The following is a 9,280-nucleotide window of genomic DNA, read 5'->3' as shown; positions in this document are numbered from 1 at the left end:
CTTTCTTTCTTTCTTTCTTTCTTTCTTTCTTTCTTTCTTTCTTTCTTAATGTTTTATTTATTTTTGAGAGAGAGAGAGAGAGCAGGGGAGGAGCAGAGAGAGAGAGGGAAACAGAGTATCTGAAGCAGACTCTGTGCTGACAGCAGAGAACCTGATGCAGGGCTCAAACTCACAAACTGTGAGATCATGAGCTGAGCCCAAGTCGGATGCTCAACCGACTGAGCCACCCAGGTGCCCCTGGGCCACTTTTTCTTGGTGTCTCTGCTGGCTTCTCCCACTCCCAAGCAGCTTCCTCACCTTCTGCTCTACAAGAAGTCCTCCTTGGTTCAAATTTGGGAGTACAGCCTATCTTTCTTGCCTCTTCCTAGCTCTAGATTGCCTGTCCTGGGCCAGATGCCTATGCCTGGGCTCCTCAGCTATGTCCATGGGTGGAGGGGCTGGATGGGGATCATACCCAAAGCTGCCTTCAGAGGGGCTGTGGGTAGAAATGACCCCAGGGGCAGACACTGTGCGTGGCTGAGGAGCAAAAGTTCTTTCTCTGACCCTACCACAGAGTTTAGGTTGTAGGAGACCATCCTTATCCAGTTTGTCGAATATTCCTCTTTATTGTGGTAAAATACGCTTAACATAAAATTTACTATCTTAGCCATTTTTAATTGTACCATGCAGTTACATCAAATACATTTGTAGTGTTGGGCAGCATTACCACCATCCATCTCCGTATCTCTGATATTCCTTTTTGTACCTCTTGTGACTAGATGGCCCAGTTTGGTGAAAGATGTACTTGCTGAGGTAGCAGAGGGCCTCTGGCTGAGGGACAGCTGTGCCCTATATCACAAGGTCAGTAATTTGTGGTATAGACAGGACGGCTCATGCCCTCTCTCGAAAATAAATAAATAAACTTTAAAAATGTAATGAATGAATGAATGAGTAAACAAATTAAATTAGTTAACTTCCTTAAACTTCACCTGTAAACAGGAAGGTATTTAAAATATCTAACTCGGGGCGCCTGGGTGGCGCAGTCGGTTAAGCGTCCGACTTCAGCCAGGTCACGATCTCGCGGTCTGTGAGTTCGAGCCCCGCGTCGGGCTCTGGGCTGGTGGCTCGGAGCCTGGAGCCTGTTTCCGATTCTGTGTCTCCCTCTCTCTCTGCCCCTCCCCCGTTCATGCTCTGTCTCTCTCTGTCCCAAAAATAAATAAAAAAAAACGTTGAAAAAAATTTTTTAAAAAATAAAATATCTAACTAGTAAAATAAAATAAAATAAGATAAGATAAGATAAGATAAAATAAAATAAAATAAAATAAAATAAAATAAAATAAAATAAAATAAAATAAAATAAAATAAAAAAAGTAAAATAATATAAAATAAAACAAAATAAAATAAAATAAAATAAAATAAAATAAAATAAAAGTCTAACTAGTGAGGCAGAGGCAGGAACACATCAGAAAACATGCCCAAGTGTTTAAGCCAAAGTTCTAGAGTGGTGAGTATGCTGGAAGTTCCTGATGTGCTTGGTATTAACCTTTTAGTTGCTGGATGGTATAGAGGTCTAGGGGATCCCAGGGAAGAAACCAGGGTGAAAAGCAACTGGAGTGGCACTTAGGAGAACTGGAGCGACAATCAATAAAAATTTTTTTTTTTTTTTTTACTAAGTTAACAAGCATTTGAGGCTGTACTGGTGTAAACCAGCTAAATGTCATCCCTGTCTATAAAATGGAGGAATTAATACCTAGTTGATCAAAAGGGGTGCTAGGGAAAGGAACATCAATCATCCCTGTGACATGCTAGGAGAGGCAGGCCTGAGGTAAAAAAAACAAAAACAAAACAAAAAAAAAAACACCAGAAGTTCAGAACATACTAGAACAGGAATGGCTGTACTCCACCTTCCTGTTCCCATCCAAACCCCTATCCCCAAGACACAGAGACATATCCTAATAACCAGCTCCAAGTGTGTGGCAGAAATGCAGCTCAATTTGGAAAGGGGTGTCCATGTCTGAGGAATTGTGAATATAAAAGAACAGAGCAGGACCACGTGGCAGGAGAGACTGTGGCTCTCTGGAAGATTCTTCCTTAATTAAGGAGAGTTAGAAATAGGGGTCCCTCCCATGAAAGGCCTGGCCAGGTCCCCTCTAGTGTTCAAGACCCTGACCTCTGTGCTCCTCAAGTTCTTTGACCCAAAAGCTCAAAGTAGGAACAGAAGCAATTTGGCCCCAAGACTCCAGACCTGAATTTGCTTCTCCCTTGAGCTGCCCTTGAAAAACTGATCTCTTGAACATGGAAGACACGTTGCTGGAGGTACAGCCTGTCTTCCAGGCAGCGGGGAAAACAAGAGAAGCCTTACATCTGACTTCAACACAAAGAGAAATTTATTATCAGGATAGAAGATGTGTCACAGAATCTAAGGTTAGGGACAGCATAAGGAGGCAATTAGGACCCTCAGCATCCTGAAAAATTCAACCATGAGCTTTGCTTTTCTTTCTTGCTGCAGACTGATTCGCTCTTTTTCCTAATACGTATGATAGAAGATGTCCATTGCCAACAGCTCCTAACATCACCTCCATTCAAGAAAGCAGCCAGAGGCAGGCAGCAAGGCTTTAGCTGCACTCCAGGGTCTTGAAGGTGGGATGTGATTGGCTCAACTTGGGTCAGTTGCCTGCCCCCACCAATAATCTGTGGCCTGGAGCGAGGGGCAGAATCACAGGTGTGTTTAGCTGTTCTCTTCCTGGCTCTGTGGTTAGGGGAGAGGCAGAGCCATTCCTAGAACATGGATACACAGGAAGCAGTAGACAAAGGTACCTTCTACATGTGATTTGTCTGATGTCACTTAACTAGAAAATGGCGAACGAAATCCAAATGATTCCTTTGTTCTTTCCATTATGTTCCGTTTCAAGGAGCAAATGAAGGTAATTAGGCTGGAGGGACACCAGACGGGAAGCCCAGAGCTTCAGACTCCAATGAGAGTTTGGAAGGCAGTGAGTAGAGCAGTGTTTCCCAATCCTGGCTTCCCTGTTAGACTGTAAACTGGGGAGGACTCTGGATGTCTAGCATGGGTCCTGGCAGGTAGGCGCACTCAGTAATTAATGAAGGAAGGAAGGGAGGAAGGAAGGGAGGAAGGAAGGGAGGAAGGAAGGAAGGAAGGAAGGAAGGGAGTGAGGAAGAAAGGAAGGGAGAGGAAGGGAGGGAGGGAAGAAGGACTGTGTTTCTAAATCACTTGTACTTGGGTAAAAATAAAGATTACAATAGTAAATAACATTTATTGTATTTTGAGATTTGGCATATATTAAATAATCTGCCATCAAATCAATAAGCTGAATATTATTATTACCTTTTATAGATAAGCTACTGAGGCACAGAAAGGTGAAGTACCAACAGGGTCCCCGGTTAGTGGCAGAACCATTGCAGATCTAAGCAGCCTGGCTCCGGAGCCTCCGAGTGCAACCTCCGCATCATACAGCCTCTCAAGATGTCAGCAGCCCACCCCAGACCTAAAGAATCAGATCCTCTGAGGGGGGGGACATGGGAATCTGCATTTGAACAAGTTTCAAATAGGTGGTTCTGATGCACAGCCAGAGTCAGACTGCGGATCTAAAAAGTAGCAGCAAGCCTGGGGCTGCGTGACTAGAACAAACAAGTCTGCTTCCAGGATTTTCAAGTTTGTCTGATCATGTGAACATGAAGCCTGCTGAATAATGTTGACGGATTGTGTCCTCTTTGTGAGGGGGGAACCCAAACCCAGGTCAATCACAAAGAACCTGTGAGCAGAAGGCCAACTCAGGAGACCTGCCCATGAGACATTTTCTGAAGGGGCTCCAGCCACTGGCCACCATCCTTGGAACTCTGTGTACCTGCCTAGTTCCTGGACTTTGATCTCCCATCTGACCTCCTTCTCACCCCTGCTCTGATCTGACAACTCCTGCTGGGTTGACCCCATCTCTGACCCCAGCCCGCCTGGGTTTTCAGTCTCACTGCTCCAGGCTGAAGTCTCACAGGATGACAGCCTGAGGCAAGACAGTATTTGCATCGGCCACCAATAATGGGAGCAGGATGCCACCTCTTCTAATGATGTAATGACAAATGGAATATTCATGTTAAAAGAACTGTGACTTTCAGGGTGGAATTCGGGTAATCTCAAACCAACTCTGTGACCATCACTGAACGTGGAATGTTGAAACAGAAATAAACAGGCCTTCATCCCAACTGAAACAATGTTCTTTCACTCATTGAGTAAATGGCTACTGAGAGCCAATTCCATGACAGTTTCCCTGTCAGCACTGGGGACAAAAAAGGTGGAGTTTCTGTATGCCTGATTCTGCTGTGGCATCCAGAGAAGGTGATGCGTCAGAGATTAACCAACAATTGGTCCAAAAGAGAAAAAGGCTGCAAGATTGCACTTTCAGATAAGGGATGGCTCTAGCTTTGTCCAAGGTTCCGAAGTCTCTCAATGACAGGATATGCCTATGGAAGTTTAGGGAAGCCAGTAATGAGCCTCAGACACAAACACCTTTTAGAAACCTAGATCTGTCTGTGCATCAGACGTTTAGACCCAGGGGGTGGGTAGCCTTCTTGGTAGGCATCAGAGAGGCTCAGGATTGGGGCTTGGGCTACCCCATTCTGTTCTTGGCTGTCCTCTAGTTTGATGTGGAATCCTCGACAACTCATCTTCCCTCTCTGCACCTCAGTTCCCTCTGACCATTTCTGTCCTCTCTGAATGCCCAGCTGCCCAAAGAGTATTTGATAAATGTCTGTTGAATGAATGAATGAATCTCTAAAGTCTCTTCTAGCTCTGGTATGGTGAGTCTATGAGCTGGAGACATCTTTGGGAAAGAACGAGATTGGCCAAAAAGAAAAACTTTAGTCTCATTCCTATGGGACCCATAGTCACCCTCTATTATTCAAATATGATCTGCCCCTTATGGACAACCTCCCCTTTCTCTTCATCCCCTTCCTTCATTTTTCATCTCCTCTGCACATATTCTTGTGGGTTGAATTGTGTCCCTCAGAAAAGATATGTTCAAGTCCTAACCCCCTCGTACTGGTGAATGTGACCTTATTTGCAACTGGGGTCTGTAGAGGTAATCAAAGTAAGATGAGGTTATACTGAATGAGGGTGGGCCCTTCTCCAAGAGAACTGGTGTCCTTACAAGAAGAGGGAAACTGGGACATAGACACACAGGGAGAGTGTCATGTGAGAGTGGAGGCAGAGATTGGAGTAATGCATTACAAGTTAAGGCATGCCAAGGATTGCCAGCAGCCACCAGAAGCCAGGAGAAAGGCATTGAATAGATTCTCCCTTCGAGCCCCCAGAAAGAAACTGACCCCGCTGAGACCTTGATTTTGGACTTCTGGCTCCTGAATTATGAGAGAATCCATCTGTGTTGTCTTAAGCCACCTAGTTTGTGGTTTATGGCAGCCCTAGGAAACTAATATAGGTCTCCAAGGCCGTTATTTGGAAATCACGCCACTGATGCATGTTAACAGAGCCCTAAAAAGCACCAGCGGCCCTGACAGCTCTCCAAATGTTCACTGCAGATGAGTCATCATTGTGCCTATTGTGGATCTCTGAAACCAAGAAGCCTGACACCCCCGTGGGGGAAGGAAGAAGGCCTTCCATACTGTTAGTTAGCAGGAAGAGGATGCTGGGGGTGGAGAGGAGGGTTCCCAGCTGCTTTCCTTCCCCACTGGGGACAGCCCCAAAAAGGGGACTATCATCGCTATTAAATGTCACCGCCATTCACTTTCAGTCCTTCAGTAAGAGTATGTGGAACACTTATGGTGCTGGGTGTTGCTGGGCACTGGGGGAGAGCATGTGCCTGTGGATGGGGGAGGAATCCTAAAGAAATAGAACACACATGCCGTGAATTGTATGAGCCATGCTAGAACAGGGGTGGGCTTGCGGTATGGTGGGTGACTGGCATGGACTCGAAGATCGGTCCAGCTTGAATCCTGGTCCCGCCACTGCTTTCCACTGTGACCTTGGACAAGTTACTTCATCTCTCTGGGCCTTTGTCTTATTTTAAGTATTAAATAAGATGATGTATATAACACAAGGCCAGAGTAAGTGCTCAATAAATGTTATTTTCATTGTAGGAGAGCAAAGAAACAGTTCACCAGAAACAGTTCAGTAAACGAGCAAGGTGATTATGATCAAGCAGGACCCCATCACTTCTTGCCAGACACTATCTGATCAAACGCTCAGAGCAACTCTGGGAGGAAGTTAGTCTCAGTTTACAAATAACATAACTGTGGCTTAGGAATGTAAAAACTTGGCCAAGCTCACAGAACGAGGACAAGTGGCAGAGTCAAGGCTCAAACTAGAGTCCTTAAGCACACATTCTTATTCCTGGGCAATCTTTATTTACAAGTCAGAATGGGGAGGGCAGCCTACAGCATATAGTTGAGGGACAGAGAGAGGGCCTAGGGCACTTTGCTTAAGGCTGTGGTTGCCTCAAAAGTACATTGTTTGTACTGGACTTACATGTTTATTTTGTTTCGTTAGCAAATACATTAGCAATACATTTCATTAGCAAATATAGGGCATTCCAAGTACTTTACGTCAGTAACTCATTTATCCTCACAGGAGACTCAAAGGTGGGTACTGTATTATTCCCATATTACAGATGTGGAAATTGAGACACAAAGAGGTTAAGCAACTTTTCCAAGGTAGGGGAGGCAGGGCTCACACTTGCTTCTTTAGCTCCAAGGGACTATGCTCTTAACCATTGTTCTATACAGCATTATCTTTTGGGGTGGTGGTGGGTCGGCTGCCCAAGTGTATATGCCGGGGGAAGAGGGGCGAGAGAATTAACACCCCCCACACAAGCCACCCTTTGGTGCTATTGCTGCAATAAGACCATGAGTAATTTGACCCTATAAGGTGAATGGCAGGATGGGGGCTGTTTAGCCCTGGGATTCTCTGAGTCAACAGCTTTTCATCCCTGCCCCACTTCCTGAAAACTCTTTGCTCCTCAGCTTTGGAAATCCTTTGAGCACAAAGAGCTCATTTCCTGTGGCCAGGAAGGACGGACGAGTGCCTGATGACAGCTCATCTCCCTCATTAAGGCGCTCATAAAAGTGTTTCAAGGAGCCTGACTTATGGCTCCGCTGTTTGTCAAGATCCCCTTCTGCAAGGAGCCACTCTGGTAATTTGGTGCTAGGAGATGTGCAGGAGAAACCAGCTCCTTTGAGTCCAGGAATTATTTATGATCCTAAGAAGAGGGAATGTCATTGGAGAGATAACAAGCCTTCACCAGCACAACAGACTGTTTAATATGCTACGAGGATGGGGGGGGGGGGGCGGCCAGCTTCAACATTTCAAAGCTAGCCAGGAAACCTGGAGAGATTCTGTACATGGGGGTTGTCAGTTCCTATGAAAGCTCCTGGGGCAATAACAGCTAACAATGATGGAAGTTTTACTGTGAGCCATTTACTTGTGCTAAATGCTTTTTATATGTTAACCCATTTAATTCTCACACCATTCCTGTCCTATTTTACAAATGAGGAAATTGAGGCACAGAGGGGTTAAGTAACTTAGCCAAGGTCACACATTAGTGAGTAGCCAAGTCAGGATTTTATTCCACATAAGTCTGCCTCCATGGTTGTGCTTTTGAACACCAAACAGTCACAGCTTAGGAGGAAATTGGGTTTTAAATCAGCCCAATAAGATGAAATGTACATATATTCAAAGTTACCTTTAATAATCCCTTAAAATGCCTATAAAGTTTAGCATATTTGATTTGAGGCAAATGGCCTTGTCCAGTAATCAGAAAGCCACTGAGCTAACCTAAAGGGAGGAGCAGAAGGAAAGTCCAAATGCAGATGCTAATATTTTTAAACTACTCTGCCTTTAGGCAAACTATCAAATCTCTAGGGGTAAAAATCAAGAGGCAGGGAATTATACAGTGTACTTCCTACCTTGCAGGGGTGACTCTGTTCTCTTTTAATATTTAGCCTGTGACCTTAACGCATATCATTTGTCACTTGATATTTTGCTGGCGCAAGAGAGAACGTAGTCACATTTTAAGAGGAGAGGTGGGAAAGTTCTGTTCTGCAAGTCCAAGTCCAAGCCTAAATGAAATGAACCTGGTGCAACAAGATTTCATGAGACTAGTTTGGAGCCAGATAAACCTAGCTTTGAACCTAAATCTGCTATTAACTAGCTGTGTAGCCTTGGGTAATTTGCTTAGCTTCCTAAAGCCTCAGTTTCTTAATCTGTAAAATGGTCATAGCAACACCACTGCATTGAGAAGATTGAATTTAAAAGTTTATAAAGTAGTGAGTTTGAGTATAAATCATAGAAATTAAGTACTAGCTCTTAATAGCTATTTGACCTGAGACAGATCATGTTACCTTTCTAAGCCTCATTTCTCCTCATCTGCAATAGGGACATAACTGCTCTGCCTACTAACCTCAAAGGTCTTTGTAAAGAAACACTAAAGCACTGTACAAGGGTTGTATGAGTATCTTCCAGACGTTTAGTATACCTGAAATTGTGAGGAGGTGCTGGGAGACCCCTGCTGGAGAAAACAACTCAAGAGAGTCCTGGCCTGAAGTCAGAAATGGGCTCAGACCTCCACTTTTAACATTTGGTGTGGCTGTGTGACTTTGGGTGAGTGACCTAGCCTCTCTGAGCCTCCACTTTCCCTTCTATTAAGTGGGGTTAACAGTACTGACATCTCAAGGTTACCCCGAGAATCAGGTCCAGCAGAAAAGTATTAGGCACGTGGTAAGCGCTCGGTAACTATTTGCTGAGTCTGAATCCTTCTGAGAGGAGCCAAATTCAGCCCCTCTCCCTCCGCAGGGTGGGAAAAGTGCACGGTGTCTCCACACAGAATTCAGGTAGTGGAGATGCTCCCGCGGGGCCACTGGGCTCCGGTGCCTCCCCGCTCCCCCGCCCTCCCAGCCGTTGCCATGACCACCGGTTCAGGCCCGGAGCAGCACCTAGGCGTGTTCGCCCCAATCCCCGCCTTCCAGAGTGACCATTGGCTGGAACGGGCACGTGACGCGCGCTGGTATGCTAATATATGGTAATCGCCCCCCACGCCCCTCCTCCCCGGGCTGTGTCCGAGTAGCCAGCAGGGTGCGCGGCGCCGAGCCGAGGGGGCGGGCTGAGGGGCGGCCCCCGGGAGAGATCGGCCAGGTGGAGGAGGAGCGCGAACGCGACCGCAGGTAACGGGCGGGCGCGTGCGCGCTGGGGCCGGCTCGCGGCGGACGGGCAGCGCGCGGGGCACTCGGGCCGCCGCGCTGCCGGCTTAACCCTTTGGGCACCCAGCTGTCACGGCCG

At 46.1% G+C, this 9,280-nt stretch overlaps 1 protein-coding gene and 1 long non-coding RNA gene across 4 annotated transcripts in view; both read left to right on the top strand.

Moving 5' to 3' along the window:
- Positions 1-4,197, top strand: part of LOC121025795 (uncharacterized) — a 7,154-nt gene extending 2,957 nt beyond the window's left edge. The window contains exons 2-3 of the long non-coding RNA XR_005788152.1: positions 759-840; positions 3,335-4,197. This is a non-coding gene — a long non-coding RNA (uncharacterized LOC121025795). The remainder of the gene's footprint in view (positions 1-758; positions 841-3,334) is intronic.
- A 4,869-nt stretch (positions 4,198-9,066) lies between these two features.
- PHC2 (polyhomeotic homolog 2) overlaps positions 9,067-9,280 on the top strand; it is a 114,793-nt gene continuing 114,579 nt past the window's right edge. For 2 of the 3 annotated variants that reach the window (XM_040468508.1, XM_040468499.1), the window contains exon 1: positions 9,068-9,165. The gene's annotated coding sequence lies outside the window, so the exon portion shown is untranslated. Of the gene's footprint in view, positions 9,166-9,280 lie in introns of all 3 variants that reach the window. The other variant, XM_040468489.1, reaches the window with a different exon arrangement.

The sequence above is a fragment of the Herpailurus yagouaroundi genome, unplaced genomic scaffold, assembly GCF_014898765.1.
Source record: "Herpailurus yagouaroundi ecotype Mexico unplaced genomic scaffold, PumYag 77, whole genome shotgun sequence".
NCBI classification, from domain to species: Eukaryota; Metazoa; Chordata; class Mammalia; order Carnivora; family Felidae; genus Herpailurus; species Herpailurus yagouaroundi.
Note: the sequence above shows the minus strand (reverse complement) of the source record. Positions and strands in the feature narration are given on the sequence as shown.